Source organism: Euprymna scolopes, chromosome 6, assembly GCF_053919585.1.
Source record: "Euprymna scolopes isolate OS-2025 chromosome 6, ASM5391958v1, whole genome shotgun sequence".
NCBI classification, from domain to species: Eukaryota; Metazoa; Mollusca; class Cephalopoda; order Sepiida; family Sepiolidae; genus Euprymna; species Euprymna scolopes.
In genome coordinates this window covers 152709665-152734635 of record NC_136487.1, presented here as the reverse complement: position 1 = coordinate 152734635, position 24971 = coordinate 152709665, and the positions used below count along the sequence as shown (strand labels likewise).

General features: G+C 32.3%; 1 long non-coding RNA gene across 1 annotated transcript in view; it reads left to right on the top strand.

Annotated features, from left to right (window-relative positions):
- The first annotated feature begins 8075 nt into the window (after window positions 1-8075).
- Window positions 8076-24971, top strand: part of LOC145278058 (uncharacterized) — a 264159-nt gene continuing 247263 nt past the window's right edge. Inside the window, exon 1 of the long non-coding RNA XR_013868278.1 lies at window positions 8076-8497. This is a non-coding gene — a long non-coding RNA (uncharacterized LOC145278058). The remainder of the gene's footprint in view (window positions 8498-24971) is intronic.

Sequence of the window (24971 nt, the reverse complement as noted above, 5' to 3'; positions counted from 1 at the left end):
TATAGTAATCGATAGTAATGGAAGTTCGGTAAATTTGTTAACTTAAGTGGAACGGCTCATCAGAAACTTGTTTACGTTGGACTTGAAGACAACCATATTATAGACAGCTGGAAAGCAGGAAAACGGAAGACAATTCCACAGGCGTGCAGTTCTAAGAAAGAAGCTTTGATCATGGAATCTATGCTTAGGTTTAGGCACAGATAAAGAGTGGGGAGAATTATTGATAGTGTTTTCAGCTAGTCGAGTGTTTCTTGTGAAAGTTTGGCGAGGGGGGGCCATAGATTGAAGCTCAGTCGAACACTTTCCATGAAAATAACGATAAAGCAGAGACAAACTCGCAACATCTCTTCTGTGAGATAGAGGTTGCAGCGAAGAGAAAAGGACATCTCCCACCAGGCCACGAAGTCTATTTTGAACCCTATCAAGGCAGGACAAGTCTTTTCTAGCAGCTCCTGCTCATATGTGGCAACAGTATTCCATCCTTGGACGTATCTGGCTCTTATATAGATAGAGAATTGCATCAGCAGTGAGATATCTACTGGATCGATAGAAGGATCTGACCATTTTTCCAGCGGCCTTGGCAACAGATTTGATGTACGTATTCCATTTAAGATCAGGAGTAAAGGTCAAGCCCAGAAGCCTGTCAAAACTTGAGGCCTCCCCAAGACGAGAGCCATTCATTTTAATTGATGCCAGATGGGGACCAGAACGTTGATAATGTAAAGATAGAAGCTTGGTTTTAGATGCATTAAAAGTAACCAGCCACTCCTTTCCCCATTGTACAACGTGATCAAGATCAGAGGAGAGAGAATCGGAGAGAACTTTGTCGTTTACTGTCTTAGATGTGCTACCATAGATGGTAGTGTTGTCAGCAATAATGTCTACGAATGATGAAAGGATGTGATTTGGAAGATCATTAATGTAGATCAGGAAAAGAGTTGGGCTCAGGATGGACCCCTCTGTGAAAATCCGTAAATAAACATGTTTTTAAAACATGTTTATTAACATAAGAAGGATATTCTAGTTTGCTTGAAGCATTGTGCGTATTGTAAAAGGAATTGTGTTTGAAAATTATTGCAATGCAGCTTGTAAAAAAAACACAGTGGACACGAGTCAACGTATAATGGAATAATGGCAATATTGAAGGAACTTCAATTATTTTCACTAAAAATTCATTCATAAACATAATGTGTCGTACAGGATGTTGATATCCCAAAATTTTCGCAAATAAAATCTCTTCCTCAGTGGACAAAAAAAATGTGTGCAATTTTTCGGACGAGGTTTTCCTGTGTCTATTTTTATTATCCTCGCCCGAACAGTTACACATATTTTTCTCTTCTGGCCTTTAAACATATATGCTCTATTCAGGATATTAAGCACTTTGGATTGACTATCATATGTGACATTGTATTTTTCCTATTGTGACTCGCGGGCAACACCATGTGTTTTGTTCAGTATGTAACATAATAAAAACAAAACAAAGAAAGTCTTTCTCTCGAGCACCTGCTCTATCTAAGGAAATTGAGCCCTCTTGGATTACTGTGTACCAATTACTAGATAATATACTTCATTATTATCATATGGTACTTTATTATTACTATTATAAATCCCGAACAACACCGAGTAGATTATCTATCTATCTATCTATCTATATATATATATATATATATATATATATATATATATATATATATAAGAGGCAAAATATGTGTGAATGTGTGTGTATGTTTGTATGTCCGCCAAAACCTTTCGATTAAAGCGACAAATCCTCACGAGATTGGTATCGTTTTAAAATTCGACGACAAATATCGAAAAATTGACCAAAGAGATTAATTTCTTAAACCTCAATTCGGTCGTTTTCCACAAGGCGGGGTCGCTTTTTTCGTCGAGATTTTCGCAAGTTATTGTCTCCTTTCGATTGACTACCCTTAATTCCAACGCTTGCGACTTCCGGTTCGCGATGGAGGCATCAGCTAAGACGTTAGGGGGTTTTTTTTCACCTTCTTTTCCTCCTTTGCATTACCAGTTCGAGCCTGCCTACCCACTACCAATTTTTTTAACACCTCTCTATACCAGGGCTGCCTACTGTTGTTTTGATCCCCTCCAGGCACCTCGCTACTACCACTATTTTTAACACCTCTCTCCACACTGGGCTACCTACTTTTGTTTTGATTCCCCCCTTACACCACCTCTCAAAACCCGGGCAACGCCGGATACTCCCGCTAGTCTTGTATAAAATAATATCTACAAATAGAGTGATGCTGTTATTTTTCTTGGCGACGTAGTTTTAAACATACGTGCTCAATCTAATATATATATTGCGCACTTTGAATTAACTAACGTACACTCCTAATCGATATGACTAGCAGGGATACTTTGGTGTTGCCCAAGAAAAACGGGTAGCATATTTCTATTAAAACTTCTTACTTTTTATCTTTCTATCTTACTCTCTTTTCTTCCCTCTTCTCCGTTTTCTCCTTTCTCTCCTCAAATCCTGATGTAACTTGGCCAAGTTTACCCCTAGAAAATTTATAAATGTTTATACATTTTAGATATTATACATCTTTTTCTTTATTACATTTTCAACCCAAACAAGGCACGTTGCCACTTTGATGAAGGGAGCTACTATCAGGGACATAAGCTACAGAGGTACTATGTAGGGAGTTGGACAGCAAGGTGTCGGTTCACGTTATACTTGAACTTCCCGAAAGGGAATTCCAAAGTCTAGTGGTTCTGGGGAAAAAACTACTGGGGTAGAAGACTCTCTTACATCTGGGGATCTCTACTGTGAAAAGGTGGGATTTAACTGCTTGTCGGGTCTGTCGGGGGTATTTACGTTGAGGGGATACAAGTGCTTGCAGTTCGTCAGAGCATTCACCGTTAAAGTACTTGTAGAACAGGCAGAGGGATGGAACATTTCGTCGATGGGACAGAGGCTGAAGCCTAGATGATAGTTCAGGCCCTATCAGGTTGGTGACTCTCTTTTGAACCTTGTCTAGGAGCGAAAGACTAGTAGCAGATGAACCAGCCCAAATATTACAACAATACTCCATACATGGGCGAATGGTGGCCTTGTAGAGGTACAGGGTACTTTCGGGCGTTAGTAGCTTTCTAGCACGGTAGAGAGAACCTACGTTCTTCGCAGCGGTCCTGGTAATACTCTTAATGTAATTGTTCCAAATCATGTTTCCTGTGGACGTTAGGCCGAGGAGTTTAAAAGAGGTACTTTCAGATAAAGAGTCCTTGGCCATTGCTATTGGTGGTAGAGAAGCTTTTTTGTAATTATTGAACGAAACAAGTTTAGTCTTGGCAGCATTGAATGTGACCATCCATTTTTGTTCCCATTCCACTACAGATCGGAGGTCATCCTCTAGTGTCTGGGACAACACCGATCAAAATAATTCCAATTTTATCGGCATTACTTTTATCGTTTTTTTTTTAAATTTAACCGGACATACAAACATATACACAGACAAATATCAGGACCTAAAAAATGATCTGAAAACGATATGGTCTCTGAAAAAAATAAACATTATACCGGTTCTGATAGGAACAACTGTCTTAATAAAAAAGAATCTTCATAAATACTTAGAAGCAATGGCTGGAAGACCAAGCTGCAACGAAATACAAATAGCAAATCTCAGAAAAAAAGGAACACAAATAAACCTAGAACCCCATCCACCAACGTAGACCCCCTACTATCAGGTCTCCTTCTCCAACATCAAGGGTCTACGTTCCAACTTTCCATAGGTTGAAACACAATTACAGGAGACGAAACCGTTCATATTTTTCTAAGTAAAACTGGCATAGGGTCAACCACTTCTCTAGACGAATTCATAATTAAAGGATACTTCAACTTAACATCTAAATCTGACCCCCAATGTTGCCATAGACATGGAATATGTGCCTACATCGAAGATGGCTTGCCATGTGGTAGGGATATCTCGAGAGAAGACCCTAATTTACCTTATATGTGCTTTCGGGTTGCACTAGCTTACACCACTGCATTTATATTTGCCCTCATAACAGTGGGGTTACTATCTTTAAGAGCATATCTGAGAAAACTAACCACATCCTGTCTGCTCATCCTTCGGCTAACATTCACATTTGCGGTGACTTCAATGTCCATAATGTGGAATTGCTGACCCACTCAAATAAAACCGATGATGAGGGGAGGTTTTGTCATGATTTTGCCATTGCTTATGACCTCACTCAGATTGTTCACGAACCCATCCGTGTGCCCGATATACCCGGTCAATATACAAGCCTTCTAGACCGTTTCCTCACAACTTCCCCTGAGCTGTGTTCATGTTCCGTCCTATCTCCTGTAGGATCCTCTGACCACTCTGTTGTATCAGTTAAGATAAAAACAAAATGCAATAAGTCTTCAGACATATCTCTCCACCGTACTGTATATCGATACTCTATGGCTGACTGGGATAGCTTCCGTACATTCATATCTGACCTACCTCTGCATTCCATGTTTGAAAAGGATGTGTCCTCTATAGTATCAGACCTGACCGAATGGTTAATTATAGGCATTGACCGATTCATACCATCCAAAAACTTCCAGCAAAAACCTAACAGCCAGCCATGGTTCTCCCCTGAATGTACTGCTGCCATCGCGCACAGAAATCACTTTTTCCATAGCTACCAACGCAATAGATGTACTGAGACTAAAGCTGCTTTCAGGACTGCCAGCAACCACTGTAAAAGAGTAATAAAACATGCAAGAGAGCTATATGCTCAGTCTGTTAAATCCAAGGTAGCTGATCAGCGGCTTGGTTCCCGACAGTTATGGCAAATAGAAAACAGGATCTTGAACAGAAGTGTGCGTTCTATCCCAACTATCATCAATGGACCTGAGGTCATCTCGTCAGCATCAGACAAGGCCAAACTATTTGCCAAGAATTTTGCCGCTAATTCTACCCTATGCGACAACGACCATCAACTGCTCCAGAAGATATCTCACTACTGATGCAATTCTCTATCTGTATAAAAGCCAAGTACGCCCAAGGATGGAGTATTGCTGCCATATCTGGGCAGGAGCTGTTAAAACAGCCTATCCTGCTTTGACAGAGTACAAAATAGACTTCGTGGTTTAGTGGGGGGTGTCCTTTTCTCTTCCCTGCAACCTCTCTCGCACAGAAGAGACGTTGCGAGCCTGTCTTTATTTTATCGTTATTTCCATGGCAGGTGCTCGTCTGAGCTCAAATCTCTTGTCCCTCCTCGCCAATCTTTCACGAGAAACACCCGTCTGGCTGAAACTACTGTCAATAATTTTTCCCACTCTTTATCTGTGCTTAAACCCAAGCGTAGATTCCATGAGCAAAGCTTCTTTCTTAGAACTGCAGGCCAGTGGAACTCTCTGCCGCTTGCCTGTTTCCCACCTAACTACAACTTGGACGTCTTCAAGTCCAACATAAACAAACTCCTGACAAACCGCCCCCTTAAGTAAGACACTCTATCAAAACCCCCGATACTAATGATTACTACAATACTATCTCATTGATTACTGTACACGCAATAACCCTTATCCCTGAGTGGCCTCCGAGCCTTGATAAGTGGTGAACCCGATGTAAAAAAAAGCAGCCATCAAGGGAATAGTATCTATTCTGAAAAGAGCCCTCCGGTATAAATTTAAATCATAACAGAATCAAGTGTTAGCTCCAGCCGGGAGCCTCTTGATCTCTTAAAACTTACTGAAGTAAAATAAAAAAGGGGCAACAGCCTTTTATATAACACTGGTCAACAACAAATTTATTGTCTGCGCTTTTTTCTGCTGATTTATGATGAATTTGATGCGCTGAATTCAAAAATCAAATAGGTTTTGCTCAACCAAGTCAATTTTTTTTTAGTTATGGCCATAGAGCGTTTTTTTTAGGTTTTTGTTCACATGTATCCATGTGTGGAGCATTTTAGAAGAATATGTTGGGGGTTAGATGTTATATTTTGATTAGAAATGATTATTTCATGACAAGAAGTATTCAGATCCGATAGTTCTGAGTGATTATATCGAAAAGGGACCGTTTGAATCCATAAAATCTCAAAATCTTTAATAAATTGGTGCACAGCATACACGAATAAGGACTTGCCTCAGCAGGAGAAATTTGTGCATTGCAAAAGTAAGGAACGTCATCAACAACCCTTTGGTGGACAGAGGCAGAATACTTTTCCAACCGCTGCGTATCAAGCTCGGCTTAATCAAGCAGTTTGCCAAGGCTCTGGACAAGGATGGTGACTAGTTCATTTATTTGCGCCAGGCTTTTTCAAGATTGACCACGGAGAAGTTGAAAGCTGGCGTTTTTTACAGACCGGGCAGCTCATCAGAGATCCAGAATTCCAAACTCAGTGAACGAAGTGGAACTGGAAGCGTGGAAGGCATTTGTTCTAGTAGGGAAGAACTTTATTGGCAACAATAAGGCCAGAAACTACGCAGAACTTGTCAACCACATGCTGGTTGCTTTCAGAACCTGGGCTGCAGCAATAGCGTCAAGATGTATTACCTATTTTCATGTATGGCCCGGTTTCCTGAGGAGCTCTGTTCAATGAGAGACAAGCAAGAGAAAAGATCCCATTAGGACCTGAAAAAGATGGAGACCAGGTATCAGAGCGTGGTCTTCGTAATATATTAAGAAGGCCGGGAAGTTAAAGTCATCTAGCCTACTGACGTAATTGAATTTGGTAAACTGAATCTGATCATGGGTCCCACGAAACGATCGGAAGTAAATAACGTCTAATGACAAAACTGAAGGAAGATAGATAACTATTTTCGTGGATTTAGCAAAGAAGCCAACAGACGGGAAAAAGGGTCAATATTTCAAATATATAACAAATGAATGTTACTAAAAGCAATATAAGTTACTCTTCTACCTACCTGAATAGGTTTTGTGTATTTTAACGGAAGTTATAGCTTTTATTCGGTTCGAACAAGAAGGAGCTGCTAAGGTAAGCAAGCAAGCAAGATGACTGCCGAAAAGATGCTATTTTAACAAAATTAAACAAAATACTGTTGGAAATCCATCCAAAAAATGTCAGGAAGTGTCACAATGACATTTATTATATGGATTTCTATCAATATTTTGTTTTATTTTTTCGTTACATTTGGATACATGCAATTAAAAGAGAATTTCTTGCCAAGTGAATATAGCAAAGTAAGATTTTAAAAAGTTTAATCATTATTTGTTTGAATTTAATTTGTTTCTATTTTTGTTAAATTATCGTTCATTTTTCAGTTTAACTAATTCATAGCTCGCGTTTGTTTTAAAAATTATTTATTGTTGATTAGGATTTTTTTTTAAATATCGTTTGTTTTGATTTTATAAAAATATTTATTGTTGTTCGTATTAATTAAAAAAATACTTATTATTATTACACCGATGATTGCATAAGCATGGAATGCTAAAGAATAATTATTGTTTCTTTATTAATCGGTAAATAGGAGGTGTAGTAGGTAATAGTGTAAAACTACCTCTATATATTGCCCCTCCTATTTACCCTTATATATTGCACCTGCTTTTAATTATCATTAACCATTTTATTCTATTTCTTATTTTATATCTAAATGTCATTAAGCCGGTTTTCTATATTTGCATAATTTTGGTCCTTCTTCTCTTCTGATGAGAAGCATTTAGCTTCGAAATGTTGTGGTCTAAAAAGTTTTTTTTTTTTTAATTTCCCCTCGTTGTTCTGATGATATAAGAAAGTTATATATAACTTTTATTCCTCATTTTTCATTTTAATATATATATATATATATATATATATATATATATATATATATATATATATATAGAGAGAGAGAGAGAGAGAGAGAGAGAGAGAGAGAGAGAGATTCCCACAATTATCTTTACGTACAGACATAATTGAATATTTGTGTAATCATATCTGTGTGCGTCTGTATGCGTTGTGTTAGGGGGAGGGTGTATTTCTGAGTATAATGTGCCCGTGTGTGAGTAAGAGAAGAGGATGGGGCGAGGCAGAGATACAAACGGAAAAAGAAAAACAGGCGGAAAGAGAGAGAGAGAAAGAGAGAGAGAGAGAGAGAGAGAGAGAGACCGGTTTTCTGACCTGACGCGATTTGCCCACAAATCGCATTGTCATCTCCCTTTACGTTGTCTGCGTCAGACGGGACGACCTACTTCTCATCGCAGCCGGTCACATGCTTGACATTTTAATAACGAGAATGAATAGTTTTTTACATACGTCTATTCAATCTGCGCGGTTAGCGATGAAAATTCAATTGCGAACCTGAGATTTGACAGATAAAAGAAAGAAATCACTCTATACTGAAAAAAAAATCCAATAATGATACGATGCACGTACATGTAAAGATATCATATTCCAAAAATCTTGTAAATTGATCAAGTAGTTTTATTAGGAGCGACTATCTCGCGAGGTTATTTTGAAAACAGACTCAAGAATCAAGAGAGAAAACTCAACATGATTCAAACTTGCGAAAATTTTGCTGTAACGCCTACGAATTCTCATGAATCACGTAACAATTATTTTCTTTATAAACATAAAACTTCTTGATCAATTAATGTAATTTTTTGAATTTGATATTTTTGTTTAATCACGGGAATGTACATCATACAGATTTCTCGTTTCTTTTTGTTTTTAATATAGGGAGGATTCTGTGTCAAGCACATAAAAACTATCCTTGGGTTTCTGACAGCGTAATATCTGTTCTAAAACCTCATCTTTTCTGCTCTCGACTAATGAAATGTTTTTAAGCCGTTTGCTTATTTGTTTTTAAATTGGATTTTAAAAGTTGAATGTAGTAACTGTAGTTCTAATACTAAACTTCATCTTTTCTGTGCTTGGTCAGGGAAGGAGGAATCTTCATAGACTGAGGCAATTTTTCTTTTTCGTCCAGAGTGCCCGTTTCTGAAGAGCTATATTTTCTTTACATTAAAAATGGACTTAGTGATTGAATGTGTGGAAGGAGCAGTAAAACGAGACAATATATCTATTTTAAACTTTTGAAAGACAAATAAAATGTTATTTGAAACTTAAACGTGTCTGACCAAAGAAAATATTACTTAAACTAAAAGAACAAAAGGGAAAATGATATTAAAATGATAGCTACGCAGACCAGGATGTTATTTCTGTGTTTAAGGCAAAATTATATTTCAAGATTCATTTGAAAAAAAAAAAACAAAAAAACTACGTTCTATATATCTATAAAAGTGAGAATGTGTGTGTGTGTGTGTGTGTGTGTGTGTGTGTGTGTGTGTGTGTGTGTGTGTGTGTGTGTGAGAGAGAGAGAGAGGACAACTCTCAACCTATATACTCAACTTATTTTGATCTACAGACTTGAAAATTTGTATATAGAGTATTCAGACATATGGAAAAAAAACTTTTAATCGGTTTTCATCTAGAAAAAATGGGCCGCTAAGGGGCCGAAATTGAAATGTTGGTACTTGTGGGTAATCGGATTTTTATTCACGACTGCGCCTGCGCGAATCATTCACATGACAGATTCCTTATGTTAAGAATAAGTAAGTTTGAAAACTCTTTATAAAGATCATGTCAAGTTGGTCTAATGGTTATCGTACTTGAATCACTATTTTTTGTCTTGGTTTCGATCTCAGCTCGAGTATTTATCTTTTTTCTTTTTAATTTCAAAAAGTGAACTATTTAGAAAAAAAAAACATAAAACTCGCATGAAAATGTTTCAGTTTCGTTCTGTTTTTTAATTCATTTTTAAAATGAATTTAACGTTACGTTTAATACCGGGCAACGCTGGGTGCATCTGCTAGCTATTACATGAAAAGCAGTTGCCTCTGTGCATGTGTCTATTTTTGCATTTCCAGCTAAACGTATATGTATTCAGCATAATCACGTTGACAAAGCGGGTCTTGTCAGATCACAGAAGTTAAGCAAGGTTGAACCTGGCCAGTACCACAATAATCCTATCTAAAACTTAACCCTTACATTTTTAACGCTATTTAAGAATTAACCATTACATTTTTAAATGCTTTTTAAAAGTAAAGTCTTACAATTTTTTAAAGTGTTAGTGAATATTTAAGCCTTACAATTTTTTCTAAAAATGTTATTTAAGCCTTACAAATTGAAAAAATGGTATTTAAAACTGAAGCTTTCAAAAATAAAAAAAAATTCTATTTAAAACTAAAACCTTACATTGCTTAAAGTGCTATTTAAAATTTAACCTTTACAAGTTAGAAATCTGCTTTTTAAAACGAAAGCCTTACAATTTTTTAAAATGCTATTAAAAAGTTAAGCCGTACAGATTTTTAAAATACTGTTTAAATCTTAAGCCTTGCAAATTAAAAAAATACTATTTAATATTTAAGCATTACAAATTTATAAATGCGATTTAAAACTTTAGCCATACAAATTTTTAAAAAATGCTATTTAAAACTACAGCTTTAAAAAATCAAAAGATTGTATTAAAAACTTAAGCCTTACAATTTTTTTAAAATGCTATTTAAAAATTAAGCCTTACAAATTAAAAAATGCTACTAAAACTGTAGCCTTACAAATTAAAAAGTTCTATTAAAAACTTAACACTTACAAAATTTTTAAAATGCTATTAAAAATATAAGTCTTACAAATTTTAGAAATGCTATTCAAAACTTAAGCTTTACACATTTTCTAAAAATGCTAGTTAAAACTTAAGCCTTACAATTTTTTAAAAATATTATTTAAAGCTTAACCTTTGCATTTTTAAATGCTATTTAACAATTAAGCCTTACAAATTTAAAAAGGAAAACTTATATAAATTTTAAGCCATAAAATTTTAAAATGCTATTTTCAACTTAAGCGTTAGAAGATTTTTTTATAATATTTAAAACTTAAAATTTAAAAATATTATTTAAAACTTAAGCTTTGCAAATTATTAAAAATACTATTTAAAACATAAGTCTTACAAATTAAAAATTTTCTATGTAAAACATAAGCCATAAAATAAAAGAAAATGCTCTTAAAATTTAAGCCTTACAAATTAAAAACGCGCTAAAATGACCTTAAGCCTTACAATTTTTTTTAAATGCTATATTCAACTTTACTTTTACAAAGTAAAAAAATACTATTTAAGACATAAGCTTTACAAATTTAAAAAAAAATGCTATTTCAAACTTAAGCCTTACAAATTTTTAAAACGCTATTTTACACCTATGCCTTACAAATTAAAATTGCTATTTAAAAATTAAGCCTTACAAATTTTAAAAAAATACTATTTCAAGCTTTCAAATTTTAGAAATTGCTAGTTAAAACTTAAGCCTTACAAATTTTAAAAAATGCTAAATTAAACCGTAGCCTTACAAATTAAAAAATGCTTTTCAATTTTAAGCCTTAGAAATATAAAAAGTGCTTTTTTAAAACTTAACTATTACAAATTTAAAAGTACTCTTAAAAACATAAGCTTTATAATTTTTTTAAATTTAATTAAAAACTTAAGTCTTACACATTTAAAAAGTCCTACGTAAAACCTAACATAACATAAACTTTATCTTAAGCCTTACAAGTTTTCTAAAAATGTTAATGAAAACTTAAACCTTACAGTTTTTTAAATGCTTTTTAAAATCTAATCCTTACATATTTAAAATACTATTTAATACTTAAGCTTTACAATTTTTTAAAAATGTTATTTAAACTTAAGCGATAAATTTTTTAATGCTATTTTAACTTAGAAATCTTTTTAAAAACTTAAGTCTTATAAATTAAAAACATGTTTTTTAAACTAAAGCCTTACAAATTAAAAAATACTGTTTAAAACTTTAGTCCTACAAATTTTTAAAAATATTATTTAAAACTTAAGCCTTACAAATTTCTAAATGATATTGAAAACTTAAGTCTTACAGATTTTTAAAAATGCTTTGTTAAACATAAGCCGTACATTTTTAAATGCTATTTAAAACTTAATCCTTACAAATCAAAAAATGCTGTTCAAAACTTAAGCCTTACGAATGAAAATGCTATTTAAAACTTCATCCATACAAATTAAAAAATGCTATATAAAAATTAAGCCTTAGAAATTTTGTAAAATGCCATTTAACAATTAAGCCTTACAAATTAAATTTATTTAAAACTTAAGTCTTACAAAATTTAAGCCTAACAAATTTAAAAATGCTTTTGTGCGCTTAAGTCTTACAATTTAAAAGAAATGCTATTTAAAACTTAAGCCACACGAATTAAAAAATATTTTTTTAAACTTAAGCCTTGCAAATTTAAAAAGAATATAGTATTTAAAAATGAACATTTACAAAAAAAAATCTTATTTAAAACCTAAGGCTTACAAATTTAATAAAACGTTATTTTTACCTTATACCTTACAAATTAATAAGCCTATTTAAAACCTGAGTTTTACACATTTTAAAGTATGCTATTTAAAATTTTACCTGACAAGACATTAATGCTTATTATTCTTTTTCGTGGGGGATCTTGACCTTCGCATTCCAGCCATTCATTATTTTGTATATATTCTCATCCGCAAATAGAATCTCATCGAAACACTTATGGATCGTTTAAGTAAGCTAAAGTCCATATCATGAATGCGATATTTTGATAAAAAAAAAAATCTGGCAAGAAGTAATACATAATTTTTTTATATCAAAACGAATGACAAATGACCCCCCCCCACCAACTCATATTCCAAAACTCAAACAGGGCTCCAAGTTGAATGGAAGTTTTATAATATTGTGTTTACTAAATAAATTGACTCGGGCAATGCCGGGTAGCCAAGCTAATTTCTAAATAATGATAAAAAATTGTTATTCAAAACTAAAAAATTAAAATACAAGCTATGAAAAAATTCAACCTGACAGACTAAAAAATGTTATTTAAAGCATAAACTTGACAGACTTTTAATAGTATTGCAACTTATTCTTGACAAACAGACGAAAATGTTATGTAAAATAAAATGGTTAGAGACAAATGAAATCTAAAAAGTAAGCCCAAGATCCACAGGTGCTTATCTAGAATGACACTTATTAAAATAGCAAAAACTACAGAAAAACCTTTATGATGTACGCATCTGTCACGGAACGAAGATGTCGTATTCCAAAAATCGCGTAAATTAATAGAGTAGTTCTTTTTTAACTCAACAAATCAAATTTTATGACTAGGCGAGACGTAGAAATGTAATCAGCTATGATGTAAAAGTAATGGGGGATACAACTCAATTCGAACTATCGAGATCAAACCAGCCTTATAATCGATAAAGTTAGTATTAAAATCGCTAAAAATCGTAAATGTTTAATTTTTTAGTTAAAATGTTTTTCCAAAAATCGATCCACCACCAAAATATGTATATATATATATATATATATATATATATATATATATATATATATATATATATATATATATTCAGATATACTAATATACACATATTTATACATATAATTATATATTGTTTACGTATGCTTTGTATATATGTGCAATATATATATATGTATATATATATACATATATATATATGTATATATATATATACACACACACACATATATATATATATATATATATATATATATATTACATATTGTATATATATTACACATTGTAAATATAGTATATGATGTATATACACATATATTGTGTATATATATTGAGATACAGATTATTGGAGCAGTTAATGGTTTCGCAGAAATTCAAACTATATTAAAGGGTTTTAATATACAAAATATAAAGTTGTATTTAATTAAAGATATGTTTAAAGCGTTCGTATGAAAACATTTTTTAATTGAAAAAAATAACATTAAAACTCTCATCAATGAAACACGTATTAAAGTTGTATATTAAGAATTTATGAAACAGTCGATCCACCATTTTGCTAGATTGTATACATACATACACACATACATACACACATACAAACAATATATATATATATATATATATATATATATATATATATATATACAGAAAGTTTAGATGAGATAAGTCATCGGTATCGTCGATTTCAAACCTGATAATAGGACACCGATTTAGATACCCATATTATCAAGTTTGAAACCGACGGTACCGATGATTTATCTTATCTAAACTTTCTGTAAATAAAAATATCAATAACACAGTCTTTTTTTTTCGGAATTTTTCCTTATAATAGAGAACTCTGCTGGAATCCTTTTTTTCCAAAAAAAATATACACTTACAAAAAAAATATACACTTACAAAAAAAATATACACTATCATATATATATTTTTATACTCACGTACGCACACCACACACACGATACACGTGAGGGGGTGTAGACACTATATATCGAAGTACCGTTGTACTTGTGTAGTTAATAGCCAAGCAAAAAATAAAAATTAGATTGCAATTATACTAAAGGATTTTAATATTGTCCTATCATTCTCAATGCATTTATGCCAAGAATTCACTTTGTACATATAAATATGTATTTTTACATATGTACCGTATTTACAGAATACATTATATATATTATATATAAATATATACGTTTTTATATATATATATATATATATATATATATATATATATATATATATATATATATTTAAAATATATACGATATATATATATTTAAAATAAATACGATAAACATTTTATACACGCACGCACATATATATTACATACATTATATATAAAAAAAATATGTGTGTGTGTGTGTATGGGAATTTAATGACGAACCATCTTTGTACATACATATATATATATATCAATATATATATACATTGTATATATAGTACATATATATATATATATATATATATATACATTGTATATATAGTCCATATATATATATACATTGTATATATAGTACATATATATATATATATACATTGTATATATAGTACATATATATATATATATACATTGTATATATAGTACATATATATATACATTGTATATATAGTACATATATATATATACGGCACTGTTTCGTTGTATCACAATTCATCAGTGCAGCTAGACTAACACCTTTTCACCTGAGCGTGGGTCCAACCTACAACCATTGCGTTCACAGTCGGCAGATCTAGCCACAGGACTGTGTATCAATCCTCGAAAATGATAGCAGGCCGTCCGGCGTTACCCGGTCATGAGACACGCTTTAATACGATATGAAGACAATTCTCTATCGATTATTATATTGGAACTAATATATATTAGTTTGTTAAAAACTAATATAAATATATATATATATATATATATATATATATATATATATATATATCCAAGCCTGACGAATTCTCTCGAAAATAAAACGCAAAATATTCTATGTAGCTTAATTGCCATATATATTTTTATAACTTACTATATATATGGCAATTAAGCTACACAGAATATTCCGCATTTCATTCGTCAGGCTTGGATACTATGCACTATACTATATATATACTATATATATACTATATATATATATATATATACTATAAATATATATAGTATACTATACATACTACATATATATACTATATATATACTATATAATAACTATAAAATATTCAGTGTAGCTTAGTCGCCATATATATTTTATAAATTACTAACTAGCTCTACCTACGTATTGAGCATTTTTGAAGTAAATACTTAAAGTTTACGCATAAATCTATACTTTCGTATATTAAATTTATGTGAGTAAATGAAGTAGTTATACTATACTATATATATATATATATATATATATACTATAAATATATACATATGTATATATATATGCTATATATATATATATAGCCGTACTGATGAACTGTGAAACAGCGAAACAGTACTGTATGTGAATGACTATATATATATATATATATATATATATATATATATATATATATATATATATATATGATTTGGATATAATCAGCTAGAATCGAAACCAAAACACAACTCTTAACCCTCATTCCCTTAGCCACTGAGCCACGCCCCCCTCCACACACACACGCATATATGTGTGTGTGTATATATGTATGTGTGTGTGTGTGTGTGTGTGTGTGTGTGTGTGTGTGTGTGTGTGTGTGTGTGTGTGTTTGTGTTGTGATTTCTAAAAAGTAAAAGAAAAATATTTTGCATTGTCACATTGTAATAGCTTGAGAAATAATCTTTAAACTTGTGTCCATAAAACCATTCGAAGCAATGAAAGTTACGAACGCTAAACATTTTCTCTGGACGCAACTCGTTAAACATATTAAGTTTAAACTTCTTTACCGTCAAAGTATATAAAAGGAAGAAATCGCTATATCGTGAAATCATAATTTCAAAATGTTTTTTTAAATATGTAAAAATGTATGAGGACAAAGGTTTGTTCAAGAAAAACGATTCGATTTTTGTGATTGTTCATTTGTATTTTTGCCATCATTCGGCCTATTATTCGCATCCTGTATGTTTAATTCACAATTCTTCGGTCGGTGTTACATCCTCCTTCTTTTGTGATTTGTAAACCTTCTTGTCGTACTTAAGGATTTTTATGCCGAACTCGGGAATCCTATGGAATTTTGTTTTAACTACATCCATTTTTTAATTCACGGTTTTTATTGTTTTAGTAGAAGTATCTATATTATATTTTTCTCCGTCTGTCTGCCTGTCTGTCTGTTCGACTTTTTCTCAAAAACTACTGAGCTGATCTTGTCAGAATTTTTGTATGACACGTTTGTTATGATAAGGTGCAGCGAATTTAGTATTATGGTATTATTTCACTTTTAGTGCATGTGTGCAATCAATGAATCTTGGGCAAGCCGGCTAGCTACAGCCAGTTGACAATAAATTAAAGTGAAAATAATCGCGCTTAAAAGGATTACATTTTTAACAAATTTATTGATAATCATGTTTAAGCCCCTTAAAAAAAAAAACGCGCCATTCATTAACACAAACACTACCATAAGTTCGAGTGGCTATTCGGAAAAAAGTTAAAGCTGAAAACGTCACCAGCACTTAATTAATTAATGTCTTGAATGATAAAGATATCCACTGTTTAAAAACACACTGTGATATTGAAATTCAAAATGTAACCGTTAAAAACCAACCAAGTGCTTAAATTATTTTTAATAAATATATTTATTTATTTATTAAAATTAAATTAAGTTAGACTTTTCGTTTCAGAATAGAGCCTTCATCACGAAAATCCAGACAATATTTTTTTCTTTGTTTTTATCTTACGTGCCATGCTGATGGTACCTTTTCCCACGTCATCAGATATTGAAGATCGAAAGTATCAATATCCGATTAAGCGTGTAAGCTCCGGTCATGTGCACGTGCGTCAAAATAATAGAAAATTCCTCTGTTTAAAAAAGCACTGTTGATATTGGAATTACAAAATTTAACGGTTAAAGGGCCAGACAATTGCAGAAGGTCTTTTTTGTTGTTGGTTTCATTATTACGCTGAATTATATTCACGCATTATTTCTGGATTCCGCATAACTGCGTAGAATTTAAGTTAAAAACGTTTCAGAACACGGAAATGTTTATATATATATATATATATATATATATATATATATATATATATATATATATATATATATATATATATACTTCAGAATAGTTTTTTTAACAATCAGTTGGTATGGAAACCTGTGATTATAAGATTTACAAAATATTACTGGCAGTAATATTCTATAAGTTATCCCATCTAAATAAGAATTGCGCGATATGCAAGATATGCAAATAAATTAAATTGTGATTCAATGAATTTCAAAAAACCCTTATTGAAATGAGTTTCATATCAAAGAATGTTTATTATTCTAAGCAAGACAAAGAATACTTTTGAAAATTAATCTCCTTAACCTATAGGGTTTCGATGCTTACCATCTCATCAGAGGAGAGAAAATATTAGCAAATATTTATAAAGGTATGTACCCTATTTGCTAAAGTCAGTGAGGCATGGAAAGTCAAAGTCAACATAATTAATTTATCAGAAGTCTTGTAGCAAGAGGATTTGCAGAAAATGATATGAAAATTGTAGATCCAGATTGCTTGGTAAAGAACGCCTACCATGGATATTACCAAGCAATCTGGATCTACAGTTTTCACATTTCTGCAAATCCTAGACATCGAAATTCATTGAATTACAATTTTATATATATATATATATATATATATATCGAGTAAGATGATTGATAATTTGTAATTAAAATTAAAGATTAAAAATCGGTTTCACAGGGAAAAACAAACAAAATCAATAAATTGTACGATCGTTTCGACAACGACGTTTTTTATTGAGATAGACAATGAGTCTTGGACAATAATTTTATCATTTAGTTTTTTGAAACAAAGTCTTCTCATCAACAAAAATATTGGGTGGGTTTTTTTAAGGCACCAAATATAAACCTAGCATTTTTTTTGTATCTTTTAATGGTTCGCCTGTTAAAGCTCGTAAGTATCATCGTCAATGCATGGACTTATTTTCTATCTCAATAAAAACATCATTTCCGAAACGATCGTACAATTTATTGATTTTGTTTGTTCTTCCTTGTGAAACCGATTTTTAATTTTTAATTTTAATTACAAATTATCAATCATCTTGATCAATATTAAAATAGCTCTAGGATTTATATGTCTATCAAGCTTATTATATATCTACATTAAAACGAGCAATGTTTTCTTTTATTTTATTTTAATTGAATTAATGAATTACTAATAGATTCAAATATACTCTGCTCCTTAGACTGTTGTTCTAATCCCCTTAAAATGTGTATATACATATATATATATACACATTTATATATATATATATATATATATATATATATATATATATATATATATATATATATATAAGTAAACGTGTCTGTGTGTCTATCTGTCTGTGTACATTTTCCTACGGAATAACTCTGTCAAGTTTTAGTCTACAGACTCGAAATTTGATATGTAGGTTACTAAGATTTTGGAAAATCTATGTGATCGGTTTTTGGCCAGAAATTTGGCTGTTAAGGGCTCAAAGTTCAATAATTTGACCTTTGAGAGCTCTACCAAACTCCTCCGACAATTTTCGATCTGAACACTTGCAATTTTAGATATAGGTTTCTTGGACATGGATCTAACTTAATAACTTGATTTGAACCAAAAACAATAAATGTTAAGGGGTCATAATAGGGGTCAAAGTTAAAAAAAATTGTTCTTTGTTTTTTTTGCTCAACATACACCTCCAAACACTCGGGCAACACCGGGCACCAATGCTAGTGTATATATATATATATATATATATATATATATATATATATATATATATATATATATATATATATATATATATATTAAATGAAAGATAGGGAATAAAAGTTATGCATAACTTTATTATATCATCGGAACAAAGACGACAAGTCAAGTGGGAAATTAAGAAAAACAATTTCCTATTTACCCTTATATGTTCTAACTACTTTTAATTATTATTTACCATTTTGTTTCATTCTTATTTCATGTCTAAATGACATTAAGCTATTTGTTTTCTAGATTTGCATTCTGTTATAATTCTGCTCCTTTTTGTCGTCTGGTGAAAAGCATTTAGCTTTGAAATGAGGTTCATACTTGATTTTTCACTCAACTTTCCCTTATTTTTCTGATGATTTTATCAACTTTTCTTCCAGGTCTTTTATTTAATATCATTCTTTACTTCTCTTAACAGTTGTTAACTGCGTTGTTAAAGATTTACTCTTTGATAACATAATCTCCTATATAATATTTTGACAGCAGAAATTCCCCTCTTAACCAAATTATCATAAGTTTGCAATAACAGATGCCACATACTAATTTATTACGTCTAGGCTATTATCCATTATCTTATGTAATTTTCGAACGCAATTTTAGACACATTAAGCCGTTATAAGAAAATGCGACATTGCATCCTAGAAGCACCACCATCATAATCGCAACATCTATAGAGAAAGAAGTCCCTATTTTTTTTCTATAAATTTTTAGTCCTCCCACTGCTACCAATTGACACCGGGACAAATTCTACATTTTCCTACGATACCACATTACACCCCTAAAATAATAAATAAATTTGCACTTTTCAAAATCTGCACTTTCTGATTAGCTGAGACCTGACGATTCTATTTTTCCAGAATCCACTTTTACATACATAAACAAAGGCTTCTAAAATCTTCCTATATGGCGTCGTTTTCTACATGAGGCAATCGTGCTAAAAAAACAAATACAATCATAATAACCGTTCATTAGAAATTAACAGAAAATTCAATATTGGTAACCTTACACTTATCTATGCACATCACTACCCCCCCCCAAAGCCCTGAAAAAAAAAACAACAATTATTTATTTTGCATTTTTTATTACAACATTATTTATTTTAGGCTTTGGAAGAGCTTTACAATCCTTACACGATGCTATTTTTGTTTTGTTTTAGTTAGTTGGTGGGGGGCGTTTTATTATGTTTCTTTTTTTACATTTTCTATTAGTCTGGGAAATTTTAATTGCTTATATATTTTCCAAACTAGGCTTCAATCATGTTACTTACCGTGTCAACCGCTTACAAATAAGTTAACGCCCCAATATTTTATGCAGATAGGTTTTCAACTAAATTACATTGCCTACGGAAACACTTATTGGTTATATATTTGTTTTCTTACCAATTAGATTTTCTGTGGAGTATTTTGTTTATTTCTCTTTTGCGGACTCATTGTCGCCACTGCACAAACATTAACTTTGTTTTTGTTATTTTAGATGAATTTTTACCTCAGCTTCACCTCCACAATTTTCTTTAAATTGACGACTTTAAAAGGTTTTCACCTATGTTGAATAAGACAATCTAATTTAAATTTGTCAGAGACAAGTAGTTTTTGAGATATAAAGATCTGTATAATGCACTGTAATTCATGGCCGCCAGATTTGTACGCACGTGCGATAAACAAATCTACTTCTTGTGGCCAACACCGCCACCCATCCCATTTTTTCGTTTATATGGGTGGGTATGCTAACAAAGAATATCAAGGTTAAATTTGGGGCAAATATTTTGGCAACTTATTCAAAAAATGGGGTGTCTATTCAGAAAGCCGTTCTTAACAAGGCGATGTAAGGGGCGGTTGAAAGTGTCTATCAACGGGTCCTACTAGTTTATCTATCTATATATATATATATATATATATATATATATATATATATATATATATATACAAACAAGTAGTTAATAAAACATGTTAAAAAACACTTTGAAAAAGAGTTAAAAACATGTTTAATTTTAAAAAGGAAGCACTAAATTAGTGGATAGTTCTTAATCTGCGGAGTTTCGTAGAAATACATTCCTTCTCATCAGAGGGTAGGATTTAGCAAAATGCGGGATGGAATTTTGCTTGCAAAAGTATTTAATGAAACTACAAGTAAGTCATAAATCTTACTTGATAACTAAAAGTGAAGCAGAGGGAATAGGATGAATAAAAAAGTGATTTCACGTGAATGGATATATATATATATATATAATATATATATATATATATATTTGATTCTTCCGGCCTTGGCAGACGTGATTTAAACATTCTCTCCAGTGCTTTTTCTGTGCACATTTGAACTTTTCTTTTAATGATTTTGAATTCATTCCATTTGTGATTTTTTCCCAGGAATTCTGCCTTTTGGATCATTTTGGACCATCTTCCAATTATGCATTCCTTTGGAACTTACCTGTTGGATTGGAAGTTTTTAATTCGACCGTGTTCGGATTTTACCATTCTTGGATTTTTTACCCTTCACCGGACTATCCATTCATGTGAAATCTTTTCATCATTTTTTCTTTTACCTCCTATCCCCCTTACCTCACCTTTTTTTAACCAAGTAAGATCTGTGACTTACTTGTGGTTTCATTAAATACTTTTACATGCAAAATCCGATCCCACATTTTGCTAATTCCTGCCCTCTGATGAGAAGGAGAGTATTTCTTCGAAACTCCACGGATTAAGGACTATCCACTTATCTTGTGCTTCCTTTTTAAAATTAAACATGTTTTTAACTCTTTTTCAAGATGTTTTTTAACATGTTTTATTAATCATTTGTTCATATATATATATATATATATATATATATATATATATATATTAATGGAATATAAGGACTAAAGGACAAAATAAGGGTAGCGAGAGTTACAAGTCTACCGTAAATAAAATTTAGGTCCACGTTTTACGAACTTATTAAATTAATAATTATCATTTCAAAAATTAAAAATATCTAATTTATTAAGTTAAATATCATATAAATACAAGGTGCGCCAGAAATATCTCCCACATTTTGACATGCGATCTTCCCAGCCGCGCACGTACAGTTTCTCGGCAATCATTAATTTGTATGGATGGAACTGCAGTGTATAGACTTCTTCTGCTTGTTCGATTAGACAATTCCAATGCCAAAGCATGTTTGCGAGCTGAACTTGTAGGAGACTGAATAACAGAAAGTCTCACAGCTTCACTTGTGATGAACTCGGAAAGCTTTCTGTGTTGCAGTTACAGATTCACCATTCTTCAAAACCATTTCTACAGTAAAAGCACGATGTGTACCAGTCCAAACCATATTTCTTAGTAATAGTACCTGAACATAAAAATGGCAATTTATTAGCTAAATAAACCACCATTGGAACTTGCATAAATTTATAAGCAACTTGTTTAACTGATAGTTTAAAATGTTTCTGCCGCACCTGTATGATATAATATATATTAAAACTAGTATATATGATGATTACTATTTCTTGACAGAAGCCTGCCATCTCTTCAGGTTGATGCCGGGCGTCCATGTGCACGTAGGTGGCTCTTCCGCCCAGCTACACTCTTGCATAATCGTTCAGATATGTGGCAGGGGAACTTGCCAGTATTTTCTGGTTCTTGTAGAGGGATTATATTATATTGAGTGTCGTGTCAGACTGCTTGTAGATTTACATACTATTCGATAGATATTACCACATAGCCTGGGTGACAGCACATACTCATACAATTATTGATCTTTTCTAACCTCGTAACAGAAAGTCTCACAGCTTGAATACTGTCTGGCATTCGAGCGCTTCGAGGCCTTCCAGGTGGCTTTCTTTTAAGTGCCGAACCTGTTGCTCTGAAAGTTGTAACCCATAGCTGTACTGATTTTTTTTATCTGGAACAACATCATGTTGTCCTAACTTGTAATGAACTTGGAAAGCTCGGTGTTGCAGCTGCAGATTTACCATTCTTCAAAAGCATTTCTGCAGTAAAAGCACAATTTGCACCAATCCAAATCATATTGCTTGATGAGGGTACCTGAAAAAGAAATGGTAAGTTATTAGCGAAATGAAAACACCATTGACACTTGCATAAGTTCATTAGCATAAAGTATGTGTACATTTTATAAATTTTCTTATTTTGTTCTAGCTGGGGATGGGGCATTCTACCGGGTGCCAGACATGCATCCCTAACTTTTACATTCTAACCGAGAGACCTTTTTTCTTTTTTAAGATTCTAACCGCCTCTTTAAATGCAATTGTTTTAATCCCCCTTGAACATGGTTTCCAGGGTATATTTGACAGATAGTTTTTGACATTCTTTTTTCATGAATCCTGTTTTTCCTATAATTACTAGAATGGTGGAACTTTTCTTAAGATTCCAGTTTCTTTTTGTGTCGCAAATAAGACATTGGTATTTCGTTAACTCCCCCCTCCCAGAGCTCTGTTTAAACCAGCATCATTGGAGATACTGACTTATACTAAGCTTGTTTCTTTCTCCTTATTCTCCCATATCGCTACATCAGATTTAATAGTTCAAATGTGTGTGTTTGTATGTGTGTGTGGAAGTTGAGGTAAGCGTCTTACATACCGTGGAATGTTTATACATATCGCACGTCTGCTAGTGATTGTGTTCACCAGAGGCCAGACCAAATTTTTTTGTATTATTATTATCAAAGATATAACTGATTCTACCCAAATGTTGTTGTTTTGTCAATAAATGAGACGACTTTTATTTTTGCTCCTTGATTTCCGATACATGAAAACCCTTCAGAAGGTAAGTATGAGGTGCCTTAAATAAGTTTCTAGGATTTTTTCGTTTGGGCACTTTTAATGAATGTGCATACATAAAAATCTAGTCCCCTTTGAAGTAATCTTCTTCGGCTGCAATGCGATTGTTGTACTGTTCCAACAACTTATGGAAGGCTCCATGGAAGTCCACTTGTGTAAGTGTGTCAATGGCCCTCGTCACAGCCTTTCTCATCTCCTCAATTGTCTCATAACGACAGCCTATAAGGTTTTCCTTGGGCGTAGAGAATAACCAAAAGTTATAGGAAGCAAGGTCTGAACTATAAGAAGGGTGAGGAACTGTCTTACTGTCCCTCTTAGTCTAAACTAGTCTGTAATAAGAGTGCAGCACCCTTGGGACAAACTCCGTTCAAATCTTCTGCATCTTCAATTCCTAGTGAATAATTATGTATACAGTCCAATACTGACATCAAACTGTGCACTCATTGTCTCAATAGAAACACGACGGACCTTACACATGAAACTCTTTTTTTGACCAATCAACTTTGGTGCTCTGACTTCCTTACTCCTCCTAAACCTCTCATCCCTCACAGACTCCCTGCTTTCCTTGAATCTCTTATGCCATTCAAAACTGATACTCGATTCATGCAAAATGGTCCAAACGCAGTCCATGCATTTATGTGACATTTTTATTGCATATCGTTCTTCTAAAGTGTTCTCACGTCCAGATGAATTTTTGAAATTCACTAGCCGTGACAATCAGGCTTTATTAGGTGGTATTCCAATTATTGCTGTAGCTGTTTATTTGAATCTGAAATCAAAAATATTGGTCAATCATCATATAAGATGCATATCAAAAACATACTGAATTTTCGAGAGTCTACGACAAATTTAAATGGCTGTTCAAAAAAAGTCCGGAAACTTATTGAAGGCACCAGTATGAACTTGTTGCTTTGATCTCAAATCTCCATGTGTATCTGCAGAGTTTTTCTTTCATGGAAATCACACCAGACAAAGCATGAAAGAGCTAAAAAAAAAAAAAAAAACGTTTTATGCATAAATTCTAATCCAGAAAACAGTAATTCTTCTCTTGTTGTAAAAAAATCATTGACCGTGGAA